General features: G+C 44.3%; 1 long non-coding RNA gene across 1 annotated transcript in view; it reads right to left on the reverse strand.

The window, feature by feature from the left end:
- The window catches only part of LOC147709706 (uncharacterized), a 47,535-nt gene extending 35,653 nt beyond the window's left edge, over positions 1–11,882 (reverse strand). The window contains exons 1-2 of the long non-coding RNA XR_015296722.1: positions 11,741–11,882; positions 8,928–9,074 (exon numbers count right to left, since the gene is read on the reverse strand). This is a non-coding gene — a long non-coding RNA (uncharacterized LOC147709706). The remainder of the gene's footprint in view (positions 1–8,927; positions 9,075–11,740) is intronic.
- Positions 11,883–13,426: the final 1,544 nt, after the last annotated feature.

Raw genomic sequence — 13,426 nt, forward strand, 5'->3', positions numbered from 1 at the left:
TGTGCCCCCAAGCTCTGTGCGGCAGAAGCGCTGCTTGGCCTGAAGGAACTGTTTTATTGGGAAAATCTGTCTTATGCCAGGACTGCTGTCTCTTACAGCGCTGCGTCTGCAAAGCTCTGTTTAGCCCCCTGCAGTGGCCGGTGTCCTTGATACTGTTTTCTTTTGAGGCAGAGTTACCCCCCTGGCTAGGCAGGAGTCTGCTGCAATATTTGGGCTGCTGATAAATTCCTGCAGAGTTCCCTGCCTCAGGTGTTGTACCCCTGTTGATAGGGTGCCTAAAATTTCCCACGCTAAGGTCCTGCAGAATATTTTCATGCCTAGTGGTTCCCTGTTACTGTTTTATGCCTAATGTGCGGGAGAGCCTCCTGTATTCCTGCATAAAGTTACGCCGAGGATATTATAGGCCTGATGTTAAGGTTTTACGCCTATTGTTTGATTTTGATGCTAAGGCTCATGCCCCCATGGTGGATGTGATTATGCCTACCTAGGCCTGATATTACATTTCCATGCCTATGCCAGATGTTGATGCTAGGTGTCGCATGTTTCTTTTGTAGGAGGTGCTAATGTAAGTCAGGTGGTGTTTATGCCTAATGTTTCCTTGTATGCTTAAAGCTCACTACTCAGGTGGTGCTGAGGATTAAGGTCTGAGTTTGCCCTGCAATATTGATCCTTTGTTTTATGCATTTCCTGACATTCTTTTTATTTCAGCTGGACACTAATGGACTTCCTTAACCCTTTTTCCTACTTCTCCCATTTTTCCTTGTAAATAATCCCCCTGGTGTACTTTGCTCTGGCGTCAGTTGGCGCCCAATTGTGATTACTGTTGGTATTGTGTTTTACCTTTGCAGGTTGGAGATAATACAAAACTTATTCTTTTTCCAACCAGAAGCGGTGTCGTGCCTCTTTTGTAGTGTGCCTGGTGTGTCGTCTGTGGGTACTGCGTGGAAGCTTCACATGTCCTCTGAAGTTTGGCCTGCCCGCTCTGCTCCATGCTACGCCCTGTAGAATTGGTGACCCTATTTCTAACAAAGACTTTATGCTCCTTACTTAGGTGGAGAGCCAGTGTATGAGAAACATGTAGTGTGTCCAAAACGAAAATATGACAAATATTCTACTGAGATTTAAAAAAGAAAACAATGCAAGAGAATGATGAAACTGCAAAGAAAATGAAAATGGACACTGATGATGATATTGTAGGATGCCAGTTAGAAAATAGTTCAGGCATCAGCTGCTAATGTCATTGTAAATGCTGTCTTTTATCTAGAGGATCTTCATCATGAAATTATGGAAAATCGACAAAAAAAAATGAGTTCTTTAATGCATCATATTTTTCAAAAGTTGGTAACTGATAGAACTAAAATCCATACTGCTTCTGGCATTCAGTATATTTTGGATATATGTAATGCTTCATTGAAATTTACATTGAATATACAACAAGATGTACAACAATTTCTTATATTTATGCTTGCAGTATTGAATGATGAAGGAATAGAAAATGACATTTTTTTGGGACTAAGTTACAGATGGTATCATAAATTTGAAGAGTGTTCATTTTCTTCTACTACTGAAATAGACACTGAACGATTCACATACTTGACGATACCAGATTGCAAATCAGTGTCTTTTAACATATTAGTAAAAACAGCTAATCAAGATACGAAATGTTCTCATTGTAAATCAGAAATGTTGTCAACATTATGTATAGAAAGATATAGAAAATATGTCATTTTAATGCTACAACGTTGTAGAGCAAATAGAACAAAATTGGAAACTAAAATTAAAAAATGTTGTGGCAAGTGAAGTATCAATTTCAGAAAGAACTTTTAAAGCAGTGGCTATTATTTTCCATGATGAACCTACTATAACATCTGGACACTATACTGTGTATGTAAAGTGCAATAAAGGAGGCTTATTTGGAATTCAAATGTAGGTTGCCTTTTGAATTACCAAATTCATATCTCATATTTTTGATGCCAAAGTTTTGAAAACATCATTCAGCCTATTGGGAAGATTTGATCACAAAATAACTAGTTTATTTTGGATATTGTCAATGCAAATGGATTTGGAAACATTATTCGGCCTATTAGGAAGATGTGAACAATTACTGTTTGGATTATTGTTTGTGCTAATTCATATTGCATTTGGAAAATTGTGTTTGAAAGAAGTAGCTTATATATTCGATCTTTATATTATACACGATGTAAATGAGAGTGTATTTTTTACAAAATGTACTTGAGAGAAATAAAAGATTTAATGTAGTTGAAGAATTTAATTTAAAAATCGTATACAGGTAAACAGATAGTTACACTTGTTCTAAATAATGATCAACGCTTTTTTTTTTACAATCTTGTTGATTGCTTTTTTTCCCCGCTGTTGTATGATGAAACTTCATTGAAATCACCTTGTATTGTGAAATTCAGTAGAATCTGAGAACAGCAAAAGAGGGAAACTGAAAGTGTTATGCAATTTAAAATTATGTTGTGTTCTTAAAACTATAATATTATATTCAATAACTGTTTTTCTTTTTTTTACAGAAGGTAATGGTGAAGTTTGAAAAGGTTTTAAATTCAGTTTACAACAAAACTACTGTAAAATAGTGCCACTGAGTTTTGTATCTTCTTTAATAAAAAAGGTAGGATGAAATAATGTAATAAGCATGATAATGTGAAGTAATATTTACAGTCCCTTTTACTGCACTCATCCATTTTTTCAAACACTACAGATGCACTCATCTATACAGTTACTATTCCTACAGTTCTGCAATCACCCACGCGCTATCCATGCACTTCTCAAATCACCTAGTCATTACCCATACACTAATATCACCTAGACACAACCTATGCACTTCACCGATCACCAAGGCACTATTTGTACACTCATGCAATCAGCTACACATTATCCATATGCTCTTCCAATCACCCAGGTATTACCTATATTTTTCTTCAATCCCTCAAACATTACCCCTGCGCTCATGCAATCACCCACATACTACCCTTACACTCGTTCAATCAACCAGTCAGTATCTATGCACTCCTCTAATCACTCAGCCAGTACCATGCACTTATAAAATCACCCAGACACTACCCATGGAGAAGTGTGGCTCACTGGTTAGAGGAGGCAGACCTGGAAGCAGAGGTCAGCCCAGGACCAGGGTTCAATTCCCGGCTCGGCGGGGTGCTTGAGTCCTAAAATGTCCATGGACTCGACAATTCTCGCTCTGGTGCCTACTCGATTCACGGGTTCACACTCTGCAACTCTGCGCAATAGCTTGCTTAATCTCCACAACGGCCTCTCGCGGTGGGATGCCTGGCTTTCACCTTGCGGATCCCCTGCTGGGGTATCTCACAGGGGAATACCCTAAGCAAGCGCCTTGATGCCTTCGGGTGATAAGTGCGCTATATAAATCGCAATACATTTACATGCACTACTCCAATCATCCAGGCACTACTACTACACTCATGCAAACATCTGGATATTACCTATGCAATTACCCAGGCATTACCTATGCACTCCTCTAATCCCCTAGATATTACCCCTGCAATCATGTATGCATTGCCTATGCATTCCTCCAATGACCCAGACATTACCTCTGCACTCATGAATTCACCCAGGTATCACCCATGCAGTCCTTCAATAACTCAGGCAGTACCCATGCACTTATAAAATCATCCAGGCTCTACCTATGCATTCCTCCAATGACCCAGGTACTACGTATGCACTCCTGAAATCACCCAGAAACTACCACTACACTCATGCAACCACCCAGACATTACTCTTGCACTCATACAATGTAAATGTAGTAATATTTGTATAGCGCACCAAATCGACCCCCGAAGGGGTATCTCAGGCGCTTGTACGCATACCGCTGTGGAACCCTTCCTGGCTTTTCCCTGTGACATTGGAGAACTAGGACCAGAGAAGCGTGCAGCCGCCAGCAGACGTAGAGGGAACAAAGACTCACGCTACTGGGGCAAGACTTTTGCGCCTCTGGTCTAACGCAGCGCATTTGAAAATTAAAACGCTGTGCAACAAAATTATTTTGACTCTACACTGCCATCCAACCTAACAGATCGCAGGTACTCTGAACCACAAGGCCAGAAAAAAAGCTATTATACAAGGAATCATTTTTGTGTCCAGACCTGAATCACTTTACCATAAACTTTCAACACGTTACGGATAAGGACCATATGTACACCACGACAGAAATTGAATTTTTGTCTTGATAAAGGTGGATAGAATTCCAAAAGACCACCGAAACGCGTCAACGCCTTAATACAGTGGGATTCGTGGCTCAAACATCATTGTTGATACAGTATTACCTCATATGTACATTACGTTGTCCCAAAAGAGCATCAGAACACACACCTTGTATTGTACAAATCATATGTCTTACTGTTTTTCTGTCTGTTCCTAGCAATATTGCTGGTCAATATTTTTTATGTACTGTTATTTTATAATTCCTATTTTAACCTGTGTTAAGCAGTTTATTATATTTTCTGCTTTTTTAACTTTACTGTATACAATACATTTTGCTAAATTTTTTACTCCAGATCTAATTGTCATAGTTCCTTAAACATTTTTTTCTTATTTATAGTGTTTATGTATATGACTTTGTTCAAGGCACCCCCAAGGTGAAGCCAGGCATCCTAGCGTTGTTGGGGACGTTGTGGAGATTAAGCATGCTATTGCCCAGAGTTGCAGAGTGGGACCCATGATTAGAATAGGCACCGAGGTGAGAATGATCAGGCCCGTGGAAATTGACCCCAAGACCCGCCGAGGCGGGAATTGAACCCTGGTCCCGGGCTAGACCTCTGCATCAGGGTCTGCCACTCTAACCATTGAGCCACACCTCTCCACTCAGGAACTAGCTATACACTCATAGAATAACTCCTGCACTACTCTTGCACTTCTGCAATCATCCAGCCAGTATCCATGCACTTTGCAAATCACACAGGCACTACTTATACACTTTTCCAATTACCCGGGCACTACCACTACAGTCATGCAACGACCCAGACCTTACTGTTGCACTGATGTGATCAGCCAGACATTACTCATGCACTCTTCCAATTACCTACACATTGCCCCTGCACTCATGAAATCACTTAGGAATTACCCAGGACTCCTCCAATGACCCATTCATGCAATCACCTACCTATTACCCATACACTGCTTCAATCATTCAGGCAGTACCCATACACTTTTAAAATCATCCAGACACTACCTATGCACTCCTCTAATAACCCAGGCACTACCACTGTAGTTGTATAATTAAACAGGCAATATCCATGTACTTATAAAATCATCCAGACACCACCTATGTACTCATGCAATCACACAGGTACTTCTGATGCACTCCTTGATGCACCTAGGCATTGCCCATTCACTCCTCCAATCAGCCATGCACTATCCATGTACTCCTTGTAATCACCCAGGCTCTACTCTTGCACTCATCCAATAACTCAGAAACGACCCTGGTACTCATATAATCACCCAGGCAAAACGTATTCACTTATGAAAACACCCAGGCACTACCTCTACACTCATGCAATTAGCTAGACCTTACCTCTACCCTCATGCAATTACCCGGGCATGACCTTTGCACTCTCAAATCCCCCAGACATTACCACTGCACTCATGCAATCACCCATGCACTCCTCCATTTACCTACACATCATCCCTGCACTCATGCAATCACTTACGCATTACCTATGCAATCCTCCAATGACCCAGACACTACCCCTGCACTCATGCAATCACCTAGGTTACCCATGCACTTATCAAATCATCCAGGCTCTACCTATGCACTCATGCATTACCTCAAGCACTACTTATGCACTCCTGCAATCACCCAGGAACTACCACTACACTCATGCAACCAGCCCAACATTACTCTTGCACTCATGCACTCACCCAGGCACTAGCTATGCACTCATAGAATAACTCTTGCACTGCTGTAATCATCCAGGCACTATCCATGCACTCCTCCAATGTATTTATTTATTTAATGCATTTTTTATAAAGCGCAGACTTTACATGAAGGTGTCGGAGCGCTGTACAATAGAACCAGTTATGTTACATGAGAGAAATGGTACAAAATAGAACGTCACAAATATCAACAGGAGAGGTGGAGTAAATCAATATAGACAATCACAAAATATCACACACAGCAATCAAGGGTGGGGAATAAATAAGAAGATGGTACAAATTTACAATGATGAACTAACTTCCTGGAGGAGTCTGAGAATGAGGGTATTATTTTTATAAGTGTCTTTGGAAGAGAAGAGATTTGAGGTCAGCTTTGAAAATCTTGTTGGAGGTGATGGCACGGAGCAATGCGGAAGCGAGTTCCAGATTCTACCTGCATTACCTGAGAATGATTGAACCATCGATCATCATCAATCATCCAGCCAGTATCCATGCACTTGAAAAATCACCCAGGCACTACTTATACACTTTTCCTTTCACCCAGGCACTACCACTACAGTCATGCAACGACCCAGACACTACTCTTCCACTGATGCAATCAGCCAGACATTACTCATGCACCCCTCCAATTACTTACACATTACCCCTGCACTTATGCAATCACTTGGGCATTACACATTTACTCCTCCACTGACCCAGACATTACCTCTGCACTCATGCAATCACCTAGCTATTACCCTTGCAGTGTTTTAATCACTCAGGCAGTACCCATGCACTTATAAAATCAACCAGGTACTTCCCATGCACTCATCCATTAACCCAGGCACTACTTATGCACCTAGGTATTACCCATGCACACCTCCAATCAGCCATGCACTATCCATGTACTCATTCAATCACCCAGGCACTATTCTTCCACTCCTCCAATTACTCAGGCACTTCCCTTGTACTCCTATAATTACTCGGCAATACCCATGCACTTATAAAATCACCCAGGCAGTACCTCTACATTCATGCAATTAACCAGGCATTACCCACGGATTCCTCAAATCCTCTAGACATTACCACTGCAGTCATGGATTCACCAATACATTAACTTCAATCACCCAGGCACCACCCTTGCACTACTCCAATCACCTAGGCACTACTAATGCAATCATGAAATCACCCAGGAACTACCACTACACTCATGTACCCACCCAGACATTACTGTTTCAATCATGCAATCGCCCAGGCAGCTTTTCTTTAATCTGGCTCATAGTAGAAATTGCTCCAGGGAGACACCAAAGGCCTCCAGTGCCTCCTAAAAAGGAATTAATGTTTTGCTGGGGCAAAAATCTCTCATTGCTCGGCGAGCGCTTTCCCTCCATTGTGCCACTAAATTATTTAGGGTTATTGTTTTTTACAGCAAAGCAGCTCATATTTCCAAGTCTCTCAAGTATGGCGGTTCCTAAATATTCTTTTAACTATTGATTTCTCAGTTTACCTATTTTCCTTATCATGCCATATCTGCAAATGAATTACTTTTAGACATTCGTTTTTTTTATTTTTTTCAGACTTAGGGGCAAATTTACAATCCCCTAGCACCACTGGACCGTTACTTTTGTGATGCACTGGTGGCACTGTGTACTGACCCATATTTACAAGGCCACACAAAGCTACTTTACGTGGCTTTACGCAGCCTTGTAAATATGGTACTCTTTCATGCAGTATTCTGTGTTAAAGGGAGGTGTCACGGGTGATGCTGTGGGTGTTCCCACGCAACGCCCATCGCTTCTTGACATTGTCCTAGATATAAAAAGATTTTTAAATCTGAGGCAGCACCGAAAACTTTCAAGTTTGAAGTGGCCCAACGAGGAGAAATACTTTTATTTCTCATCATGTTTCACTCTATCTGTGCTTCATTATGCAGCGAACATGCAAGGAGCAAAACACCATTAAAGATTGTTTTTGTGCAGGGAGCTGTCCCTTCCTGCACCAAGACAATCATCTCTGACTGCAACGCGGGCACCCTTGCACCATGATGTAAGGGTGCCTGTGTGGGTGCATGGTTGCTGTTTTAGCGCTTGTGCAGGGGAGAGCACAGGGGTGCCACTTATTTCTTTATATGCGACACATCCCTGCATTTTTTAAATGACACAACTCGGTGCAGCACAATTGCTTGCGGCGCCATGCTGCACCATATCATTGTAAGGTGCAACCAGCCGTCTAAAAAAACTTGCGTCTTGGAGGGCCAGTGTAGGTTAACACCAGGGCCTTTCTTTATGAGGCCTTGCGTCAGTTTTGCGCCGCTGGTGCGTCACTTTTTGTGACGCACCAGCGGCGTACAAAATGTGCCTTGTTGCGCCATATTTAAAAAGTGACGCATCTAGGTAGATGCGTCACTTTTTAAACCCCTGCGCCACATTATACCTGCGTCAGGTATAATGTATGCAGAGGGGGCGTTCCCCCGCAAAAAGCCTCGTAATAGTGACGCAGTGAAATCTATGAGATTTCACTGCGTCACTTTTAGGATGCTGTTGCGTCAAAATCTTGCGCCTGCCTCACAGCAGGCGTAAGACTGACGCAAGCCCTTTCACATGGGGCTTGCCACAAGTGAAAGGATGCATTGCTGGAGTTGCGTCACTTTTGTGACACACTCCCGCAATGCGTCACTTATGCGCTTACAGATGCGTCAGAAATACTGACGTATCTGTAAGTCCTTGCGACATGATGCGTCATACATTAAATATGACGCATCATTGGTGTCGCAAGGAGTGCGCAGCGAAAAGTGACGCATCGCTGTTTTCACACAGCGATGAGTCACTTTTCATAAATGAGGCCCCTTGTGTGCTGATGACGAGCTCAGCTCGTGATGCTGCACTGTGGCCGTGTGCTGGTGACGAGCTGAGCTCGTCATGGCCTGGGCGCGGCCCCCCTCCCCCGCGCCACGGGGGAATTAGCTCCGCAGAGATGGGGTTAAGGTGATACAGTGTGTAATGCTGACATGGGTACTGTACCTTGCGTCACTTGATCTGTGCAGCTGATGTTGCAAAACATCCGACAGCACTTCTGTCCACTTGGGCATACACCATCGCACTGGCAATAAGTTGGCACGGTCATCGGTAGGCATTGACCTCCTTTATAAGTGCATTCACCGCGTCGGTCTGTGAATAAGAAGGTAGCAGGTTGAGAATTCAACTGATGTGTCATTCACAGCCTGAAGATTACCAGAATCATCGTCATCATCATCATCAGTCATAACAAGAGTCTAGCACCAAGTTTGTAATAAACATAGCATGTAATGGTCCATAGGGACCTCACAGGGCAGCGCTGGAACAGGCATTACATCTCCCACCAGTTGTGGAGTGAAGCCTTTATACTCCCTTTGACCACCACTGCCTGAGGGCAGCCCCCGGAGCCTTCAGGCCTCTCACTGCCCCACAGCAGGCGGTTTGGTGGGTTGCTGGGGGGAATTGTAGGACACCCCTTGGTATCCCTGTGGTTGGGGTGTGCTTTATATCTCAGATCAGGGGTACACCAAATATTCCTGACCATGCTGCAAGACCCTTAAAAACCTTCCCCACCGGAGTTACCCTGGCTTGGAGCTTTGCTTGCAGGTATCACTCACTGTGGAATGCACTGAATTCCTAAAATGTTGTTGCAGTTTGCAGGTTTAATGTCTCAAATAGCGCCGTGAGGTGTGGCATCTTAGTTCTATCCGAAGCGCCTGTGTTTGGAAAGGAATTCAAGAAAACGCCCCTGTGACTGGTCAGGCCAGCACCGGCCCCCCAGGGTAAGCTGCTGTCCTGCGACCTTACTGTTGTGTGACCCTTAAGAAGAAAAGACACAGGGCCAGCACATGCTGCTCGGCTTCCAGGCACACTGAAGCCCAGCCTCCACCATACATTTGCTCTGAGTGGGAAGGGGGTGCCCAGACGGGGGCTCCGTGCTCGCTGTGTCACTGGAATCAAGCTGGCCGTGCAGGTCTGTGCAGCATAAAACTCGAAGCTGAACTCTTTACATAAGGTTCGTACACGAACATGGCTATTCCTTTTTACTGCATTATGCATGCATCGTGCTTTGCTTAGAAACACTCCTGGACGTTGATTAAACATGTTCCCTTTGACTTTGGAAATCATTTTTACTTCTGTAACTTTCAAAGTATGAGCATTACCCACTGCAGCATTTCAAAGAAGGAAGGAACACTGCACTACACACACCTAACACCAGCTGTTCTACAGATAACGACACAATGAGAGCCCTGAGCATCAGTTGACCCAAAGCGCTGTGGATACCTTCCCCACTAATGGAAGGGAACCACCTGCTGACACAGTCATCCTTTGCAGCCGCCATCTTTGTCGTCCCCACAGGGGTCTCAGAGATGTGGGTATACTGATTCTGTTGCTCATAAGACACCACGCACACTTGATTTCTAAGGCTACTTCCCCCACCTGTGTGGAGCTGTCGGATCTTTGGCAAATCACTTTTTATATAAGTACCTGATGTCCGTGATATGAATACATTCCAAGGAGCAGGTTTACAAGCCCCTTGCGACACTTTTGCACCACCGATGCGTCACTTTTGTGACGCAGCGGTGGCGTAATAAATACGGCCAATGTACAACGTGACGCATCTAGGGAGATACATCACGTTGTAAAGCCCTGCGTCACATTATACCTGCGTCAGGTGTAATGTATGCAGGGTGGGCGTTCCCATGCAGCAAAGCCTTGTAGAAGTGATGCAGGGAAGTCTACAACATTTCACTGCAGCACTTCTAGGACACCACGCTGGAGCAGGCGTAAGGAGTGATGCAGTGTAGTGGGAATAGGCCTCAAAATGCATTGCTGGAGTTGCGTTGTGCTTGAGACATGACTCTAGCACTGCGTGACTTTTGCCCCAGCAGATGCGTAAGAATTTCTGAAGAATCTCTCAATTCCTGCGCCATGGTGTGCCATATTGTAAATACAGCCCATCCATGGTGGCGCAAGGGTTTCTCAGGGTGGCGCACTACAGGTGCGTCACTTTCTTGTAAATCTGCCCCCAAATACTTCCAGAGAGTCTTGAAACCAACTAAAGTCATTGGTTATGGTGGTGTGTCTGGATCACAGCTCCTGCTGCCGTCCTTCTGAGCTCACCATCTCTTGTGCAGGCGCGCTGATACCACAGGCCGTGGGACTGTTCTGCCTCTGCTTGGAGGGAAGGAGTCAGCAAACAAATGCCTCCTTCCAAAGCCAGACAACTGTCTTTAATATCTCTACTGCCTTACATTTTGTTGATATACTATCTTAAAAATAAACCGTCACAGGGGACTGGGAAATCAGAAGCAACATTTAGGAAGGCGCTATCTCCCCACTGCAGGGTGCAGACAGACTGATGACTGTAGACATATGTATTTATTCAATCATTTGAATGTTCATTATGCTTTCCCCAAAGCATTGCTTGAAATGAGTAAACACAGATTCATCATGAGAGTAATGGGAGATTAAGAGGATACAGGTCAGAAGGATGTATTTTGTTACAGAAAACGTGGTTACAGGTTAGATTTGAAGAACTGGAATCCCAGTGAGACGGGGATATTCAAGGCCTGGGGGGCTGGGTCAGAATTCTGGGGTAAGTGGACTGGGTTACTGGAATCAGGTAAGGGCATGAGAGCTGACCCTATTATATGTGGGATTCAGGGTGGAGTGTACAGGGAGTAGAGAGAGGAGTGAGCAAAGATAGAATGGGGTCAGTGCATGAACATATGTATACAAAAGGGCCAAGAGGTCAGGGGTCAAACCAAGTGGTAAAGGGCCTAGTAAGCAGTCATAAGAAAGGAAACACTGTTTACCTGCTGTCTTCGGGTCATCACAGACTGAGGGGCTATCAGCCGCCTAAAGTAGCCACATGCACAGAGGCAGAAGTGCCAGGGAAAGGTAGTTATTGCCTCTCTTCATCTTGGCTCCCAGACCTGTATCTGAAGCACAGTGACTGTGAGGCTCAGATTTATAGCAGACACATTCTGCCTTAGCTGGAAGGAGGGGGCCTGGCCCCCTTGTAGGTATGAACCAGAACTGCTGCCAGAAGGTTTCTCAACTGGGTCATTACGAAACACATCTCCCACTGGAACATTCAACAAAGTAGGTCAGATATATTTACTCGAGACATTCCCAGGCCATCTAATTACTATTTACGTCTCCAATTAAGTCCCACTTCCTTCTACCGTGGAGGCAAAGACTGTTGATTCTGCAGAGGAGATGACGCAACCTTGGTGTAGATTTCATAAGGTTGACTGCGTCACATAGCACTGATCCCGTCATAGTTCATATAAAGGGGGTGTAACAGGATGAGAACTGGACAAACATCATCGGAGAAGTGTGGCTCAATGGTTAGAGCGGCAGACCCTGATGCAGAGGTCTAGCCCGGGACAAGGGTTCAATTCCCCGCCTCGGCGGGTCTTGGGCTCAAAAATTCCACGGACCTGATAATTCTCGCCTCGGTGCCTATTCCAATCATGGAGTCCCACTCTGCAACTCTGGGCAATAGCTTGCTTAATCTCCACAACGGCCCCCACAACACTAAGGATGCCTGGCCTCCACCTTGGGGATGCAAAGGAGTGGATGCCTCACAGGGAAAGCCAGGATGGGTTCCACAACGGTATTGGTACAAGCGCCTTGAGACCCTTGCGGGTGAGTAGTGCGCTATACAAGTATCAATTTACATTTTTTTTTTATCATTGATTTGTCCACGCAAAGCCAAAACAGCTAAAGTCATGGGTAGTGAGTCTTTGATTTATGTGGCGTTCCTAAAGCCAAATGAGAACAGTGAGAAGTACATGACAACTAAGCATGAGCGGAAAATCCGTTCCACTCACGGATTTTGCGGATTTTCGGTAAATTCGCAATCCGCGAGATTCGCGAATTTCCTGCAAAATCCGCGAACGAAAATCCGCGAACGGAACGGATTGGGTCAAAAGTTCAAGCTGACTTTTGTAACTCTTTTAGAATGGCGCCCGCAAGCTGCCAGAGCCATTCAAAAATAGTTACAAAAGTCAGCTTCAACAGGAAGCTCTAATAGATAAAGTAAAGCAGGTGCTGCTCAAATTCAGTTACACAATCATTAATCACCCCAAACTTGGGGTGATTAATGATTGTGTAACTTAATTTGACCTTCAACTGGAGCACCTGCTTTACTTTATCTATTAGTGCTTCCTGTTGAAGCTATTTCTAGCTATTTTAGAATGGCGCTGGCAGCTTGCCGGCTCCATTCTAAGTGGGGCTGAGGGCAGAAGGGCACAAAAGTGGGACAGAGGGCAGAAGGGGACAAAAAATGAGTGGGGCAGAGGGCAGAAGGGCACAGAAACAAGTGGTACAGAGGGCAGATGGGCATAAAAAATGAGAGGTTGGCAGTGATTAGGCAGGCAAAACTCCCCCCGCGAAATTGCAAAGCGCCTCACGAACACCCGTGAACACGCAAAGCGCCTTGTGAACACCCGCGAACACGCAAAAATAAAAAAATCCGCGAATTCGTGAATTTT

Source organism: Lissotriton vulgaris, chromosome 6 (assembly GCF_964263255.1).
Source record: "Lissotriton vulgaris chromosome 6, aLisVul1.2, whole genome shotgun sequence".
Taxonomy (NCBI): domain Eukaryota; kingdom Metazoa; phylum Chordata; class Amphibia; order Caudata; family Salamandridae; genus Lissotriton; species Lissotriton vulgaris.